The 18,217-nt window shown below is 43.1% G+C and overlaps 1 protein-coding gene across 3 annotated transcripts in view; it reads right to left on the bottom strand.

Moving 5' to 3' along the window:
* P2RY6 (pyrimidinergic receptor P2Y6) overlaps positions 1 to 18,217 on the bottom strand; it is an 83,152-nt gene that overhangs the window by 16,133 nt on the left and 48,802 nt on the right. Inside the window, exon 1 of one of the 3 annotated variants that reach the window (XM_067466456.1) lies at positions 2,771 to 3,309. The exons of the other annotated variants lie outside the window; for them this stretch is intronic. The gene's annotated coding sequence lies outside the window, so the exon portion shown is untranslated. Of the gene's footprint in view, positions 1 to 2,770; positions 3,310 to 18,217 lie in introns of those variants that run through there. 3 annotated transcript variants of the gene reach the window in all.

Consider the following 18,217-nt stretch of genomic DNA (forward strand, 5'->3'; position numbering starts at 1 on the left):
GGAAAGGAAAGGAAAGGAAAGGAAGGGAAAGGAAAGGAAGGGAAAGGAAGGGAAAGGAAGGGAAGGGAAGGGAAGGGAAGGGAAGGGAAAGGAAAGGAAAAGAAAGGAAAGGAAAGGAAAGGAAAGGAGAGAAGAGGAGAGGAGAGGAGAGGAGAGGAGAGGAGAAGAAAGGAGAGGAGAGAAAAGAAAAAGTATGGAGAAGAGAAGGAAGGAGAGGAGGGGAAAGGAGGGGAGGAAAGGGAAAGAAAGGAGAGGAGAGAAAAGAAAGGAAGAAGGTAGAGAGGAGAGGCAAGAAATGAGAGGGGGAGGAAGGAAAGGGAGAAGAGAGATGAGAAAGAAGGAATGGAGAGGACAAGCAAGGAAAGGAAAAGAAAGGAGTTGAGAGGATAAGAGGAAAGGGAAAGAAAAGAGAGAGAAATAGAGGGGAGGAGAAGAAAGGAGAGGAGAGAAAAGGAAAAATAAAGAGAGGAAAAGGGAAGGGAGGGAAGGGAAGGAAAAGCAAGGAAAAGAAAAGAAAGGAGACAGAAGAGATGGGAGGAAAGGAAAAGAAAAGGGAGGGTAAGGTGAGGGGAGAAGAAGAGAGGGGAAGAAAGGAGAGGAAAGAAAAGGCAAGAGGAGAGGAAGAGAGGGAAGGAAAAGAAAAGAGATGTGAAGAGAGGGGAGGGGATGGGAGGAAAGGAGAGAAGAAGAGGAGGGAAAAGGAAAAGAGGTGGGTTAAACCGCTGAGCTGCTGAACTTGCTGACTGAAAGGTCACAGATTTGAATCTGGGGAGCGGCGTGAGCTTCCGCTGTCAGCCCCAGCTTCTGCCAATCTAGCTGTTTGAAAACATTCAAATGTGAGTACATCAATAGGGACCGCTCCAGCGGGAAGGTAATGGTGCGCCATGCAGTTTTGCCGGCCACATGACCTTGGAGATGTCTATGGACAACGCCGGCTCTTTGACTTGGAAATGGAGATGAGCACCAACCCCCAGAGTCGGACACAACTGGACTTAATGTCAGGACAACACCTTTACCTTTACCTACTTTGAAAGTAGTTGTTCTACTCCAGAAATTTTGTTTATGTTGAATTGGTTAACGGTTCGAATCCGTGGAGCGGCATGAGCTTCCGCTGTCAGCCCCAGCTTCTGCCAACCTAGCAGTTTGAAAACATGCAAATATGAGTAGATCAATAGGTACCGCTCTGGCGGGAAGGTAATGATGCTCCATGCAGTCTTGCCAGCCACATGACCTTGGAGATGTCTATGGACAATGCCAACTCTTTGGCTTAGAAATTAGGCCTGGGTAACAACGCAAAAATTTGTTTCTAAAATCGATTTGTATTTGGGGGGTTTTTTTGTTTCGATATTTAAAATAATTACAAAATTTTCCTTTTAAAAAGATCGATATTTACGAAATTTCGTAAATGGTAAAAAATTAACGAATCGATTTCTGAAACAATAACGAATTGATTCGTTAATAGCGGACGCGACCGCGAAATACGCTAAAAAACCTCCAAAAACTTCTGAAGCTTCCCTCTCCCTCTGTTGTTGACTGTTGGTGTGATATTATAATTTTTTTTCACTAATTAAACCATAAAACTGGCCCAGACATGCGGAAATAATAATGAAACGATCTCGGAACAATAACGAAACGAATACAATAACGAAATACGAAGCATTTGCAAAACGTATTTAAAAATTCGTTTTTTTTAATAATTGCTCCAGAATGGTTCGTTATCGTTTTGTAATTGGAAAAATTAACGAATTATTAACGAATTACGAATTAACGAAACGAAACCGCCCAGGCCTATTAGAAATGGAGATGAGCACCAACTCCCAGAGTCAGACATAACTATTATTTATTTATTTATTTATTTATTTATTTAGAGCTTTTATAACCCGGTCTTCTCGACCTCCGAAGAGGGACTTGGGCCAGCTAACAACAGGAAATTCGTACACAAATAAGCTAAAACATAATAACATCATAATACGTTAATACATTAAGATATTTATTATTTATTTATTTCGGTCATTTATACCCCGCCTTTCTCACCCCCTAGGGGGGACTCAAGGCGGCTTACATCCGGCACAATTCGATGCCCACAATTACAATAAAATACAATAGTAAAACACAATAGATTAAAAACAGACAATTAATACAGTACAACATAACACAATACAATCAACTAAAAACCACTCTAAAAACTTGCGTTCATCGTGTTCTAAAATCTGTCAATCCATTTAGCATTGCCATAGTCATTAAAATGCAGATGAAACAACTGGACTTAATGTCAGGGGAAAAGCTTTACCTTTACCTAGTCCAATAGAAGATTGGATGGGCATCTTTCAAGGGTGCTTAAGCACCTGGCATTGTCCGTAGACACTTCCAAGGTCATGTGGCCGGCATGACTGCATGGAGCGCCATTACCTTCCCGCCGGAGTGGTACCTATTGATCTACTCACATTTGCATGTTTTCATACTGCTAGATTGGCAGAAGCTGGGGCTGACAGAGGAAGCTCACGCCGGTCCCTGTTTTTGAACCATCAACTAATTCAGCATGGCTTTATAAGGTTGGACTAGATGGCCTTTGAGGTTCTTTCCAACTCTTAAGATGCTTGCTTCTTTAGTCTAATGCATCTGGAAGGAAGTCTAGCTGGATTATACAGCAATCAGTTCCAATTGTTGCCGAGGTTTCAAGAAAGTGTATTTCCAAATTTGGCCTGGATTTCGGCACCCCAAAAGCGCCAACTCCCCGATGGTCCTTGTCCCACAGAACAATGACACTCACCTATATCTGGCTGGGATAACCGCCTTCCCTTCCCGGGGGAACCTGCAATTTCCTGGACTGGAATGCAGCTCCACGCGGCTGATCTGATTGCTTCTGCTCGTGGCGTGTTCCACTCGAAAACGTTGTCAAGTTTTGTGGGGCGGCTGCTGCCCTCCAGCAAAACCCTGCCAACGACTGTACCGCACTTTTCTCCGAAATTGAGACATCCATTGCTTCCTTCTCCTTTGTGACTTGCATTATGAAGTGTCCCAAAGGGGAAATGGGGAGGCGGTGGGGGGGCAGGAAAGGAAATGGCAAGTTTATTCAGCGGCTGCCACTCCCTCCGGTCACGGCTGCGAGAGAATTACACAATCATTTCTGTGGCAATTAATCTCCCAATTCATTGACGCTTTTATGAAAGACGGACGGACTTAGTCGTCTGGGCATTTGTTAGTATTTTTTGCAACGGCCTGGCTAACCAGCACCTTGGGAGGAATTCACTCACATGCTGCTTTTTGCCTTCTTTGCTTTCCAGTCATTTGGAATTTGTGGTGACCCGAAGGCAACCCAATCACAGAGTTTTATGGGGCTGAGAAAGTGTGACTCACTTCAGGTCACCCAATGGGTTTCCATGGCCAAGCGGGGAATTGAACCCAGAGTCATAGTCCAATGCTCAAACCACAAGGGATAATTGGTTGTTGTGTTTTATGGGCTGTATGGCTATGATCCAGAAGCATTCTCTCCTGACATTTCACCTGCATCTATGACAGGCATCCTTAGAGGTTGTGAGGTCTGTTGGAAACAAGGCAAGTGGGGTTTATATACCTGTGGAATAATTTCCAGGGTGAGAGAAAGAACTCTTGTCTGTTTGAGGAAAGTGTGAATGCAGCAATTGGCCAGCTTGATTACCATTGAAAAGACATGCAGCTTCAAAGCCTGGTTGCTTCCTGCCTGGGGGAATCCTTTGTTGGGAGGTGTTAGCTGGCCCTGATTGTTTCCTATCTTCCACTCTGGACATTCCACAGATATATAAACCTCACTTGCCTAGTTTCCAACAGATGTTTTAAGGGAGAGTAGATGTTTTGGGGGCAACTGAAAGAACACTTCTGAAACTCTGCTGTGTTTTGTGCATTGGCATATCTTTGTCCCCAACAGTTCAAAGAGATATCTCAGTTTAACAGCTGAGAAACCTAATTGCCATGCATGAATACTAGTGGATATTTACCACTAAGGAGACAGTTGAGTCAAGCAAGTTTTTAACTCTTCTCATGAAGATTCTTGGGTTACGTATGCCAAAAGGTTATGGAGATTTTCATTTCCCCCCAAAAAGAGAATGACAAATCACAGCTTTAGCACAGCAGATTAACCACCAGCTGCAATAAGTCTTGCCCATCGAAAGGCCATTCAATGCTAATCAAGCTGTCCATCTTCAACGTTCACACTTGCCTCAACCATATAAGACTTCTTTCTCCCACCCTGGACATCATTCCACAGATATATAAACCCCACTTGCCTAGTTCCCAACAGACCTCACAACATCTGAGGATGCCTGTGATAGATGTGGGTAAAATGTCAGGAGAGAATGACTCTGGAACATGGCCATACAGCCCAAAAAACTCTCAGCAACCCACCGACAAGAAAAGAGATTCCAAGTGAACATTAGGAGGCAGTTCGAAGCCCGGGCTAGAGGTGAGCACTCAACCTTCAGCCCAGTTCACTTCCCACCTAGCAGATCGAAAACAGCTGTGAGTAGATAAATAAGTACCGCTCAAGTGGGCACCATAAGGAAATACCAGAAAATGTGGTAATTTGCTCAAAAGAAGGAAGGTCTGCAAACAGGGCTCTTTGACATGGAGGATGGAGCAACAGAACCCTCTCATGGCCAAGATTGAGCACACCCTCCAAGATGTCAAAGATGGGAAAAGCCTATATACATCACATGCAACTCCTAGAGCTGCCTATCTATTCTGTGATTTAACCTCTTACAGTCCAAATCTGTACTGTTGTCTCTCCTGTCCGTGTTCTGTGATCCACCCTGAGTCCCCTTCGAGGTGAGAAAGACGGAATACAAATACTGTAAATAAATCAAAGGAGGCAGATCAAGGCAATGTCTCTTGTCTTCAGCTGGCGCAATCTAGAACTACAACTCCCACAGAAGCAGATCAAGGCGATGCCTCCTGTCTTCAGCTGGCGCAAGATAAAATTACAACTCCTATAGTGGGATATCACAAATGTCTGCAAAGTTGGAAAATTATATCTACAAGAATACATCCCCCCCCCCCCCCCCCACACACACACACACATACACTTTGCAGAAATGTGTAATATTCCACTGTGGAGAAGTGGGGAGGGCCATATACAAGGGGAAAGGTAACTATCTTCCCATTCCAAATTCAAATGTAATTCCTATTGGGAAATAAGACTTTCCCAAGTCTCACACGCCTGAGAGACGTGGACTATATACAGACATCACATGCAACTCCTAGAATGATTCCATCAGTGTTGCCTCCAAAAAATCCTGCAAATCTCTTGGGAAGACAAGCGAACAAATGTCAGCATGCTGGAAGAAGCAAAGACCACCAGCATTGAAGCGATGCTCTTCCACCATCAAGTCCACTGGACCAGCCACGTTGTCCAGATGCCCAACCACCGTCTGCCAAAGCAGTTGCTCTACTCCGAACTCAAGAATGGAGAATGGAATGTCAGTGGGCAGGAAAAGAGATTTAAAGATGGGCTCAAAGCCAACCTTAAAAACTCTGGCATAGATATTGAGAACTGGGAAGCCCTTGAGCAATCCAACTGGAGGTCAGCTGTGACCAGCAGTGCTGCAGAATTTGAAGAGGCATGAATGGAGGGCAAAAGAGAGAAACGTGCCAAGAGGAAGGTGTGTCAAGCCAACCTTGTCCGAGACCGCCTTCCACCTGGAAACCAATGCCCTCACTGCGGAAGAAGATGCAGATCAAGAATAGGGCTCCATAGTCACCTACGGACCCACCCTGGAAGATCATCCTACTCGGACTACGAGGTTTCACCTAAGTAAGTAAATAAGTAATTCTTATTCTCCTTTTGTGCTGCTCTGCATTGAGTTATTGTTCCGCTGTTGCTTTTTTGAGGTCAAACAAATTGGTTCAGTTTAGATGGGAGACCACCAACAATGACCATTTCAAAGGAAGGGAATGGTTAACCACCTTTGAGTATTCCTTGCCTTAAAAAAAACCCCTTTGAAAATGGCGGGGTCACCATAAGTTGACTTGAAAGCATCCCTTTGGGCACATTGTTGGGGTGAGCAAGACAGGAGCAACCTTTGGTGCCTCTCCAAAATTACATCCTTTCCCCAAAATTATGGCTTGTTTCATCCACAGCCCAGAACCTCATGTCTGGTCTCACATCCTTTTGCAGAATGCCAATTCTCACCCTTCAAGGAAGGCTCACTTGTCTGTTTCTTGTGACTATTTTGAGACGGGTGCCTAATGAGAAGACGGCTTTTCCCAAACACCAGCTTTTGTGATTCAGTGCTTTTATTTCCTTTGATATATCAAAAAAGAAAAAGGCCCTTTGCAAGGGAAGCCGGGATAGTTTCCCCCTTGGCTCCTTTTCTCTTCATCTTGGACTTCAAAAGAATGAGACAAAGCTGGGAAAAACGCATTTTGTTTAGACTGAAACTGTCAGGGATATTCCAGGGAATGCAGTGCAAACAAGTCAACTTTCCCATCACGGAAGTGAGTTATTCTCACCCAATGCTGATTCTTCTGTCTTTATTATTTTTGCTACTGATGTCAGTTTTGGTAAATACCCAAAAAACATACATTGTGTTGCTATGCTGTACATAATGGGACACAATGAGGGAACACACACACACACACATACACACACACACACGTATGGCTTGGTTGAGCCACAAAAAATGGTTCAACACTTGTTTCAGATGTAGAGGGTACTGGTAGTTCGATTCTAAAGTCTATTCCCATTTTCACAGAAAAAAATTTCAAAACTTTTTGAAACTTCAGAGACTTCCAAATCATTTCGTTAATAGTTTGAAAGTGTTATTTCCTGTTTCATTGGGTGGTCTTTACTTTGAAAGTAGTGGTTTTACTCCAGAAGCGAGGAAAAGCAAGCAGAAGAAATTTGTTCCTTCTCTGGTTTAAAACTGGCCTCTCTGGCTTTAAAACTGGCTTCTCTGGCTTGAACCAAGGCCAGGAAATTCCTTCCTTCTCTGGTTTTAAACTGGCTTCTCTTGCTTTAAAACTGGCTTCTCTGGTTTGAGCTGAGGCTAGGAAATTACTTCCTTCTCTGGTTTAAAACTGGCTTCTCTGGCTTGAGCCGAGGCCAGGGACCAGAAGCGGGAAAAAGCAAACGGAGGAAATTCCTTCCTTCTCTGGTTTTAAACTGGCTTCTCTGGCTTTAATACTGGAATCTCTGGCTTAAGCCGAGGCCAGGAAATTCCCTCCTTCTCTGGTTTAAAACTGGCTTCTCTGGCTTGAGCTGAGGCCAGGAAAATCCCTCCTTCTCTGGTTTAAAACTGGCTTCTCTGGCTTGAGCCGAAGCCAAGGACCAAAAGTGGGGAAAAGCAAATGGAGGAAATTCGTTCCTTCTCTGGTTTAAAACTGGCTTCTCTGGCTTTATAACTGGCTTCTCTGGCTTGAGCCGAGGCCTGGAAATTCCCTTCTTCTCTGGTTTTAAACTGGCTTCTCTGTCTTTAAAACTGGCTTCTCTGGCTTGAGCTGAGGCCAGGAAATTCCCTCCTTCTCTGGTTTAAAACTTGCTTCTCTGGCTTGAGCCAAAGCCAGGGATCAAAAGTGGGAAAAGCAAATGGGGGAAATTCGTTCCTTCTCTGGTTTAAAACTGGCTTCTCTGGCTTTATAACTGGCTTCTCTGGCTTGAGCCGAGGCCAGGAAATTCCCTCCTTCCCTGGTTTTAAACTGGCTTCTCTGGCTTTAAAACTGGATTCTCTGGCTTGAGCTGCGGCCAGGAAATTTCCTCCTTCTCTGGTTTAAAACTGGCTTCTCTGGCTTTAAAACTGGATTCTCTGGCTTGAGCTGCGGCCAGGAAATTTCCTCCTTCTCTGGTTTAAAACTGGCTTCGCTGGCTTGATCCGAGGCCAGGGACCAGAAGTGGGGAAAAGCAAATTGAGGAAATTCCTTCATTCTCTGGTTTAAAACTGGCTTCTCTGGCTTGAGCCGAGGCCAGGAAATTCCTTCCTTCTCTGGTTTTAAACTGGCTTCTCTGGCTTTAAAACTGGCTTCTCTGGTTTGAGCTGAGGCTAGGAAATTTGTTCCTTCTCTGGTTTAAAACTGGCTTCTCTGGCTTGAGCCGAGGCCAGGAAATTCCTTCCTTCTCTGGTTTTAAACTGGCTTCTCTGGCTTTAAAACTGGCTTCTCTGGTTTGAGCTGAGGCTAGGAAATTTGTTCCTTCTCTGGTTTAAAACTGGCTTCTCTGGCTTGAGCCGAGGCCAGGAAATTCCTTCCTTCTCTGGTTTTAAACTGGCTTCTCTGGCTTTAAAACTGGCTTCTCTGGTTTGAGCTGAGGCTAGGAAATTTGTTCCTTCTCTGGTTTAAAACTGGCTTCTCTGGCTTGATCCAAGGCCAGGGACTAGAAGTGGGGAAATGCTGAATAATTTCCGACTCACTTCCTGAGTCGTAACAAAAATGGTGGGAAAAGCTTTGGAAGGGCAAAGGTACTTCCAGTTTTTTAAAAAGCTTCGATATCGCTTTGAAAAGGGAATTTTTATGACTTATGAAGATTGAGTTTTATGAGTTACGAAGATTCTGATGGTACCTAACCATGCCATATATATATATATATATATATATAGAGAGAGAGAGAGAGAGAGAGATTATGAACCTCAAGGAACAGGCATGGGCAAACTTCGGCCCTCCGGGTATTATGGACTTCAACTCTCACAATTGGTTCAATTCCATCATTGGTGGAGTTCAGAAAACTCTTTGATTGTAGGTGAACTATAAATCCCAGTAACTACAACTCCCAAATGTCAAGGTTTGTTTTCCCCAAACTCCACCAGTATTCACATTTGGGTATATTGAGTACTCGTGCCAAGTTTAATCTAGATCCATCCTTGTTTGAGTCCACAGTGCCCTCTGGATGTAGGTGAACTACAACTCCAAAACCAAGGCCAATGCCCACCAAACCCTTCCAGTATTTTCTGTTGGTCATGGGAGTTCTGTGTGCCAAGTTTGGTCGAGTTCCATCACTGGTGGGGTTCAGAATGCTCTTTGATTGTAGGTGAACTATAAATCCCAGCAACTACAACTCCCAAATGACAATATTGATTCCCCCCAACCACACCGTATTCAAATTTGTGCATATTGGATATTCGTGCCAAATTTGATCCAGTGAATGAAAATATGTCCTGCACATCAGATGTTTACATTACGATTCCTAACAGGAGCAAAATTACAGTGATGAAGTAGCAGCGGAAATAATGTTATGGTTGGGGGTCACCACAACATGAGGAACTGTGTTAAGGGGTCATGGCATTAGGAAGGTTGAGAACCACTGAGCTGAAGGTGCTAGAGGAGCCAAGAAGTTGAACACATTGTAACTTTTGAAGTTGGTGTTATAAGCTGAAGAAATCCTGCCACAAGTTTATGGAAGACAAGCCAAGAAAGGACACATTAGGAAGGCAAAAGTGAGCAAGAACTACATTTGAGTCACGGCTCCAACTTTTCCTTTTCGTTGTTAGTCCCGGGAGGAGTTAGAATTTCAACTTTTATTACCGTATTAAATTAAGTTCCTTGTTAACTGTTCACCTGTGTAAATACAACTCTGTTCCTGGCGATATTTGAGCACCTTTAAGAAGTAGCTCAGGAGACACAACAATAATGGCTTGACGGCGAGCTGCAGCTTCCCCTGGGAAGGAAAACCGCTCTGCAAACCACACAGCACGATGATAACATCACAGAACTCTAGTGTTGGAAGGAACTCCAAGGGCCATACACTCTAACCCCCTTCCGCCAGGCAGGAATGCACCATCTAAGCCAGTGTTTCTCAACCTGGGGGTCGGGACCCCTGGAGGGGTCGCAAAGGGGTGTCAGAGGGGTCGCCAAAGACCATCAGAAAACACAGTCTTTTCTTTTGGTCATGGGGGGTCTCTGTGTGGGAAGTTTGGCCCAATTCTATCATTGTTGGGGTTCAGAACACGCCTTGATTGTAGGTGAACTATAAATCCCAGCAAGTACAGCTCCCAAATCTCAAGGTCTATTTTCCCAAAACCCCACGAGTGTTCACATTTGAACATATTGAGTATTCATGCCAAGTTTGTTCCAGATCCATCATTGTTGGAGTCTAGAGTGCTCTCTGGATATAGGCGAACTTCAACTCTCAAACTCAGGGTCAGTGCCCACCAAACCCTTCCAGTATTTTATGTTGGTCATGGGAGTTCTGTGTGCCAACTTTGGTTCAATTCCATTGTTGGTGGGGTTCAAAATGCTCTTCTTTTACAGGTTAACTATAAATCCCAGCAACTACAACTCCCAAATGGCAAAATAAATCCCCCCGCCAACCCCACCAGTATTCAAATTTGGGCATACCAGGTATTTGTGCCAAATTTGCTCCAGTGAATGAAAATACATCTTGCAGATCATTATTTGCATGGTGAGTCATAATGTTAGGGTTATGGTTGGGGGTCACCACAACATGAGGAACTGTATTAAGGGGTCGCAGCATTGGGAAGGTTGAGAACCACTGATCTAAGCACTCCTAACAGATGGCCATCCAGCCTCTGCATTAAAATCTCCAGAGAAGGTTATATTGTCTTCTCTTATAATTTATTTATTTATTTTTATTTTTACTTTTAAAAAAATGTTGTTTTATTTTATTTTTGAGTTTTATTTTATTGTATTGTCGAAGGCTTTCATGGCTGGAATCACTAGGTTCTTGTAGGTTTTTTCGGGCTATAGGGCCATGTTCTAGAGGCATTTCTCCTGACGTTTCGCCTGCATCTATGGCAAGCATCCTCAGAGGTAGTTATTTTATTATTTATTTTTTATTATTATTGTTTATTTTTCCCCTTTATTACTGTATCTTAGCATACGAGCTTTTACTATATTATTTGCTGTATTGTTTTTATTTATTTATTTAATTATAGAGCACAGTTGATTTATTTATTGTTTCTTCTATTGATTGATTTATTATTTATTTCTTCTTTTATTATTATTATGTATATATATATATTAGTTTTTAATTTTTGTTATTATATATGTTATTTTAATTTTGTTTTCTAGTTATTATTGTTACGTAATTCTTGTTTGTTTTTGTTCTTCTATAGTTATGTACTGTTCTTATATTATTTTAAGTGACAAGTAGAGTAGCTAATTGCTATATAGCTTACCTATATTGTATGTGTTATATGTTTATTATTTCTCCTGTGTGCTCTTTTCCCTTTCTTTACCCTCTTTTCCTTTTTGTCAGTTTTCTTTCAGAACTTTCTTTCAGAACTTTCCTTTGTACCTTTCCCTTTTATGTTGCTCTTGATTTTAGATGTTTGGTAAAGTCTTCTATGGAAAGTTGCGTTTTTGTTTATTAGATTTCCTTCCATGGCTTTGTGTCTTGAGCTTCTAAAGCAGCAGAAAACAAGCTTGTTCCTTCCACAACATGACCTCCTTTCCAACACGAGTCTTCTCTTCTCAAAGGTAAACATACTCAGGTCCCTAAACCACTCTTCATAAGCCTTGGTTTCTAGACCATTGACCATTTTGGTTGTCCTTCTCTGCCCATGTTCAAATGTCAATATTCTTCTTGAACTTTTTTTTTTGTCGTGTCAGGAGCGACTTGAGAACTGCAAGTCGTTTCTGGTGTGAGAGAATTGGCCGTCTGCAAGGACGTTGCCCATGGGACGCCTGGATGATTTGATGTTTTTATCATCCTTGTGGGAGGCTTCTCTCATGTCCCTGCATGAGGAGCTGGAGCTGATAGAGGGAGCTCATCCGCCTCTCCCCGGATTTGAACCTGTGACCTGTCGGTCTTCAGTCCTGAACACAGGTGATGTCGCTCTGGGACTGTGGCGCAGTTGGCTGGGAGTCAGCTGCATTAAGATCACTACTGACCGAAAGGTCATGAGTTCGAAGCCAGCCCATGTCGGAGTGAGCTTCCAACCAATTTGTGTAGCTTGCTGTTGACCTTTGCAGCCCGAAAGACAGTTGCATCTGTCAAGTAGGAAATTTAGGTACCGCTTATCGGGGAGGCTAATTTAACTAATTTACGACATCATAAAAATCTCCAGCAAGTGTGAAAAGAATGAGGAAATACTTCATCAGTGTCACAAATGGACGGTGAAGCGACAGCTCTCCTGGTGACCAGAATACCCTCATGAAAGCTGGAATGTTAAATAGCCTCTGTATGTCTGTCTATATATGTTGTGTGTCTATGGCATTGAAGGTTTGTCATGTATAAATAAATAAATAAATAAATAAATAAATAAATAATGTCTGACTAGAGCAGAACAGAGTGTGTCCTATGACTTCCTTCGATCTTGACACTTTCCTCCTATGGATGCAGGCTAGAATCACATTGGCTTTTTAAGCTGCTCCTGCTGCACAGTGTTGATTCATATACAGATTGTGGTCAACTAAGACTCCTGTTTTCCTTGGTAGAGCAGTTAATCCATTCCAGGGTATGAATGGCCCCCAAGGAGCTCTCCAAGGTGCTGAAACAAGGCAGAAATGGATTGCAGCACCTTGGAAAGCTTCTTCAAAACCTGGAGTGTATTCACCACCCTACCAACACAGACGCTACAAGCTGTTACTGCAAAATTGTGTATATGAGGAGTTTCTTGTCTAGTCTCCATTCTAGTTTAGGAAAAGGTAGTGAGGGTGCATTGTGGCCTTTGTGTGAATGGAGAAGTGTGACTAGGTCTTGCCCTTATACCATCTCCACACATTACATGGAGCGCAGGCAGAGTTCTTATCAACTAAGGAGACCCAGGAGATGAGGAAGAATCTCATGTAAATTCAACAGTCTCCTCAAAAGGAGGCATGTTTTACCTACTGCGGCTTTATTGCAGGACAAAACAATGTGTCTCTAAATTGAACATATTTCCAATGCTTGGAAGGTATTTCAAAGAGGTGTATATAGTGACCCTGCTCATATTTGAAAATTCAACTGGCTAAAGATGCATACTTCTGGAGTATTTGTGTGTGTGTGTGTGTGTGTATAGAGTTGTCAGTGGCATCAGCAGCACAGCAAGGCAGGAACAGATCAATCACAGCCACCTTAGGCTATAACAGTGGTTCTCAACCTGGGGTCCCCAGATGCTTTTGGCCTACAATTCCCAGAAATCCTAACAGCTGGTAAACTGGCTGGGATTTCTGGGAGTTGTAGGCCAAAAACATCTGGGGACCCAAGGTTGAGAAGCACTGGGCTATAAACTACTTTATTTTACAGCTATATACATTAGAAGCTACTTAACACTCAGCACATCATAAACTTGCTTCTTTACCATCCGATGGTAACATTGCGAACTTCCTGTTATCAGTACTAGTCCACACCTCCTGCATTCCAGAGTGACGTATGACATACGAGGCTGTGTCCATTTGTTCTATACACTTGATTTATGACCTCTCTAGGAATGCCGTTCCCTCTATGGTTCAGTTAACTCTTTCCACACAGGAATACATTACACTTGGCACATAGATACTGCATTTTAAACATACATGTATACATTATAATTTGCAAACAGCTTCAACATGAGTGTGAGTGTGTGTGTATGTGTGTGTGTGTGTGTATATATATATATACACACACACACACACACACACACACACACATACACACACACACTAGCCACCCCTGCCATGCGTTGCTGTGGCCCAGTCTGTGTATATGTGTTTTGTGTGTAGGCATTTGTATTTGTGTATATGTGTGTATATGTGGTTTTGTGCATGCGTTGTAATGTATTTTTTTATTTTTTGGCTGTTTACATCTCTTCCACTATGTTTTTCAGTGTTTTTATGAGTGATGGTCACTCGTTGGCCTGATAGGTCAAGAAAGGAAGGGGAGAGAGAAAAGAGGGGGGAAAGAGGGGGGGAAGGTTGGCCACAGCAATGCTTAGCGAGTACAGCTAATGCATATATATATATATATATATATATATATATATATATATATAGTGTGTGCAATAGGGAAACAGCTGTCCATTTGGGGAAATCAATGCATGGATTAGAAGAAATGGCATTTTCAAAATGCAGATGTACAGAGTGGGAAGTTCCCTGGGTTATGCAATGCAGCAAAAAACAAGAACAGAAAGAAAACACAGGGGAGATTTTGAGAAAAAAAGAAACCTGTAGGTGCGATGTTCTTGGGCACTAGCTTGGGGTGCACCTCCATTCTAGAATTAATGCAGTTTGATACCACTTGAACTGCCAGGGCACATGCGATGGATCCTGGGTGTTGTAGTTTGGTGAGATACCCACACTGAATTTTTGTAAATCATGTCAGAGGTGACTTGAGGAACTGAGAGTCATTTCTGGTGTGAGAGAATTGGCCATCTGCAAAGACGTTGCCAAGGGGACGCCTGGATGTGTTACCATCCTGTGGGAGGCTTCTCTCATGTCTCCGGGGCTGACAGATGGGAGCTCACCAATTTGAAGCACCGACTTTCAGGTCAGCAGTTCAGCCGGCACACGAGTTTAACCCATTGCGCCACTATTGCGCCTAGACCCACACTGAGTAGTAAAAGTGATGCCAAACTACATTAATTCTACAGTGTAGATGCAACCAATGGATGTCCCAATCCTCAGGCATTGTGCTCCACAGGCCTGGCTACTCCAGCATCATATGATGGTGGAATCATAGAATCATAGAATCAAAGAGTTGGAAGAGACCTCATGGGCCATCCAGTCCAACCCCATTCTGCCAAGAAGCAGGAATATTGCATTCAAATCACCCCTGACAGATGGCCATCCAGCCTCTGCTTAAAAGCTTCCAAAGAAGGAACCTCCACCACACTCCGGGGCAGAGAGTTCCACTGCTGAACAGCTGTGGAATTTAAGGGACTCTCTTGTGTTGGAGGCTTGGATGCCCACTAGACAGGGGCGGGTTAGTTATGGCACTCTTCAATGGAATTGGTCGCTTTGGAGTCTCAATCTTTGCAAATCTTTAAACAATAACTACACTGTAGAACTAGTGAAGTTTTATGCCACTTCCACTGGCATGGCTCAATGCTATGGAGACCTGGGAGATGTAGTTTGGTCAGCACTAACACTCTTCTGCAGGGACCAGTTAGTCAGCTAAAATCTATCCTTTACTGGCCACAGCTGGGGAACCTGCAAATAGCTAGAGAAGTATTATATCTAGGTTTTCCAATGCAACTCTATGAAGGACCACACCAATTGACAAAGTCAAATCCTGAAATTGTCCATGCCACAAGCCATGGTTAGATCTCACTTAGCAAAAGCAAGAGGGCTCAAGTATTTGGCTTAATTCCACGCAGATCGAAGCATAGACTCTCTTGCAAAGGGTAATTGCATATAATATAATATAATATAATATAATATAATATAATATAATAACATAATATATTGTATATACATATAATATTGATAATATTATAATACAATATAATAATACGATATTATAATCATATATTTTATATTACATGTAATTTTACTAATAATATTACAGTATAATGGTATAGTACAATATAGTAATATATAGAATCCTAGAATCAAAGAGTTGGAAGAGACCTCCTGGGCCAACCAATCCAACCCCATTCTGCCAAGAAGCAGGAATATTGCATTCAAATCACCCCTGACAGATGGCCATCCAGCCTCTGTTTAAAAGCTTCCAAAGAAGGAGCTTCCACCACACTCTGGGGCAGAGAGTTCCACTGCTGAACGGCTCTCACAATCAGGAAGTTCTTCTTCATGTTCAGATGGAATCTCCTCTCTTGTAGTTTGAAGCCATTCTTCCATTGCGTCCTAGTCTCCAGGGAAGCAGAAAACAAGCTTGCTCCCTCCTCCCTGTGGCTTCCTCTCACATATTTATACATGGCTATCGTACCTCCTCTCAGTCTCCTCTTCTTCAGGCTAAACATGCCCAGCTCCTTAAGCCGCTCCTCATAGGGCTTGTTCTCCAGGCCCTTGATCATTTTAGCTTGTCAATATCTCTCTTGAATTGTGGTGCCCAGAATTGGACACAATATTCCAGGTGTGGTCCAACCAAAGCGGAATAGAAGGGTAGCATGACTTCCCTAGATCTAGACACTATGCTCCTATTGATGCAGGCCAAAATCCCATTGGCTTTTTTTGCCACCACATCACATTGTTGCCTCATGTTTAACTTGTTGTCCACATATTTATATAATGTATAAATATGTGAGAGGAAGCCACAGGGAGGAGGGAGCAAGCTTGTTTTCTGTTGGCCTGGAGACTAGGATGCAATGGAACAATGGCTTCAAACTAAAAGAAGGTAGATTCTTTTCTGGGTGGCCATCTGTCAGGGGTGATTTGAATGCAATATTCCTGCTTCTTGGCAGAATGGGGTTGGACTGGATGGCCATTGAGGTCTCTTCCAACTCTTTGATTCTATGATTCTATAACACTAATATTGTGCTATGGTAATAATATATATAATATACTGTATTTACATATTACTTCTAAGCCGCTCTGAGTCCCCTTCGGGGTGAGAAGGGTGGCATATAAATGTTGTAAATAAATAATTAATAAAGAAATAAATTACTAAAACTATGGATTTATAGTTCACTGACTCGGTGGTGCAGTGGGTTAAACTGCTGAGAGGCTGAACTTGTTGACCAAAAGGTTGCAAGTTCAAATCTGCGGAGCGGCGTGAGCTTCCGTAAGCTGTTACCCTAGCTTCTGCCAACCTAGCCATTCGAAAACATGCAAATGTGAGTAGATCAATAGGTACCACTCCACCGGGAAAGTAACAGCATTCCTTGCAGTCATGCCTATTGACACATGACCTTGGAGGTGTCTATGGACAATGCCGGCTCTTCGGCTTAGAAATGGAGATGAGCGCCAACCCCCAGAGTCAGACACAACTGGACTTAATGTCAGGAGAACCCCTTTACCTTTACCTTTTTACCTAGAAATGCCATTTATCCCTAAAGATATATGCATGATTGAATTTGAGTGGCCTTCTCCACCAAGGCTATGTATTACTCACTACTGTTCAACTTCAGGAGGTCTAGCAGCAAGCGGAGATCAAGGAGGGCACCCAAGCGATGGCAATGCCAATGATGCCTCTCCTAGAAGCACACTATATAGGCAGCCCAAGGAAGCAAAACAAGGATGTTGGCGAGTCGGGTGCCAAGGTACGAAACTGAATGTTCAAGAGATAGAATCAGCAAATCTGACCTGTCCAGTGACCACATCCTTGTGCCACACAAAGCTTGGAACACAAGGCTCAGTCTGCAAGCAGAAGCCGGGGGAAAAGGATCCAAGAAAAGGAAGTGGAACCAAGCGCTGATTTGAGATGAAAGACACATCAACAATGGCAAAGGCAAGAGAAAGGAGCCATGTGGCTTTAGAGTAGAGTTTCTATTTGGTAAACAAAGGGTGAAAAATGATATATTCTTATGTATCATGTTCTTGTGTGTCTTTGAATTAAAACCTAGTCTCTTGGCACCTTGGGTGCATATACATATTAGGATTAATGCCATTTGAGAACACTTTAACTGCCATGGCTCAATGCTATGGGATCCTGGGAGTTGCACTCTCTGGCAGAGAAGGCAAAACGCCCTGTAAAACTCAAACTCCCATTGATTCCATAGCATTATGTCATGGCAGTTAAGGAGCCCCCAGTGGCACAGTGGGTTAAACCCCTATGCCGGCAGGACTGAAGACCGACAGGTCACAGGTTCGAATCCGGGGAGAGGCAGATGAGCTACCACTATCAGCTCCAACTCCTCATGCATGGACATGAGAGAAGCCTCCCACAAGGATGATAAAAACATCAATTCATCCAGGCATCCCCTGGGCACCATCCTTGCAGATGACCAATTCTCTCACACCAGAAGCGACTTGCAGTTTCTCAAGTCGCTCCTGACACAACCAAAAAAAAATGGCAGTTAAAGTAGTGCCAAACTGCATTCATTCTACAGCAGTGTTTCTCAACCTGGGGTCGGGAAACCTGGGGGTGTCACGAGGGGTGTCAGATTGGTCGCCAAAGACGAGCAGAAAACATAGTATTTTCTGTTGGTCATGGAGGTTCTATGTTGGAATTTTGGCCCAATTCCATCATTGGTGGGGTTCAGAATGCTTTTTGATTGTAAGTGAACTATAAATCCCAGCAAGTACAACTCCCAAATGTCAAGGTCTATTTTTCCCAAGCTCCAACAGTGTTCACATTTGGGCATATTGAGTATTTATGCCAAGTTTGGTCCAGATTAATCATTGTTTGAGTCCACAGGGCTCTCTGGATGTAGGTGAACTACAACTCAAAAACTTAAGTTCAATGTCCACCAAACACTACCAGTACTTTCTGTTGGTCATG

This window comes from Anolis sagrei, chromosome 3 (assembly GCF_037176765.1).
Source record: "Anolis sagrei isolate rAnoSag1 chromosome 3, rAnoSag1.mat, whole genome shotgun sequence".
NCBI lineage: Eukaryota > Metazoa > Chordata > Lepidosauria > Squamata > Dactyloidae > Anolis > Anolis sagrei.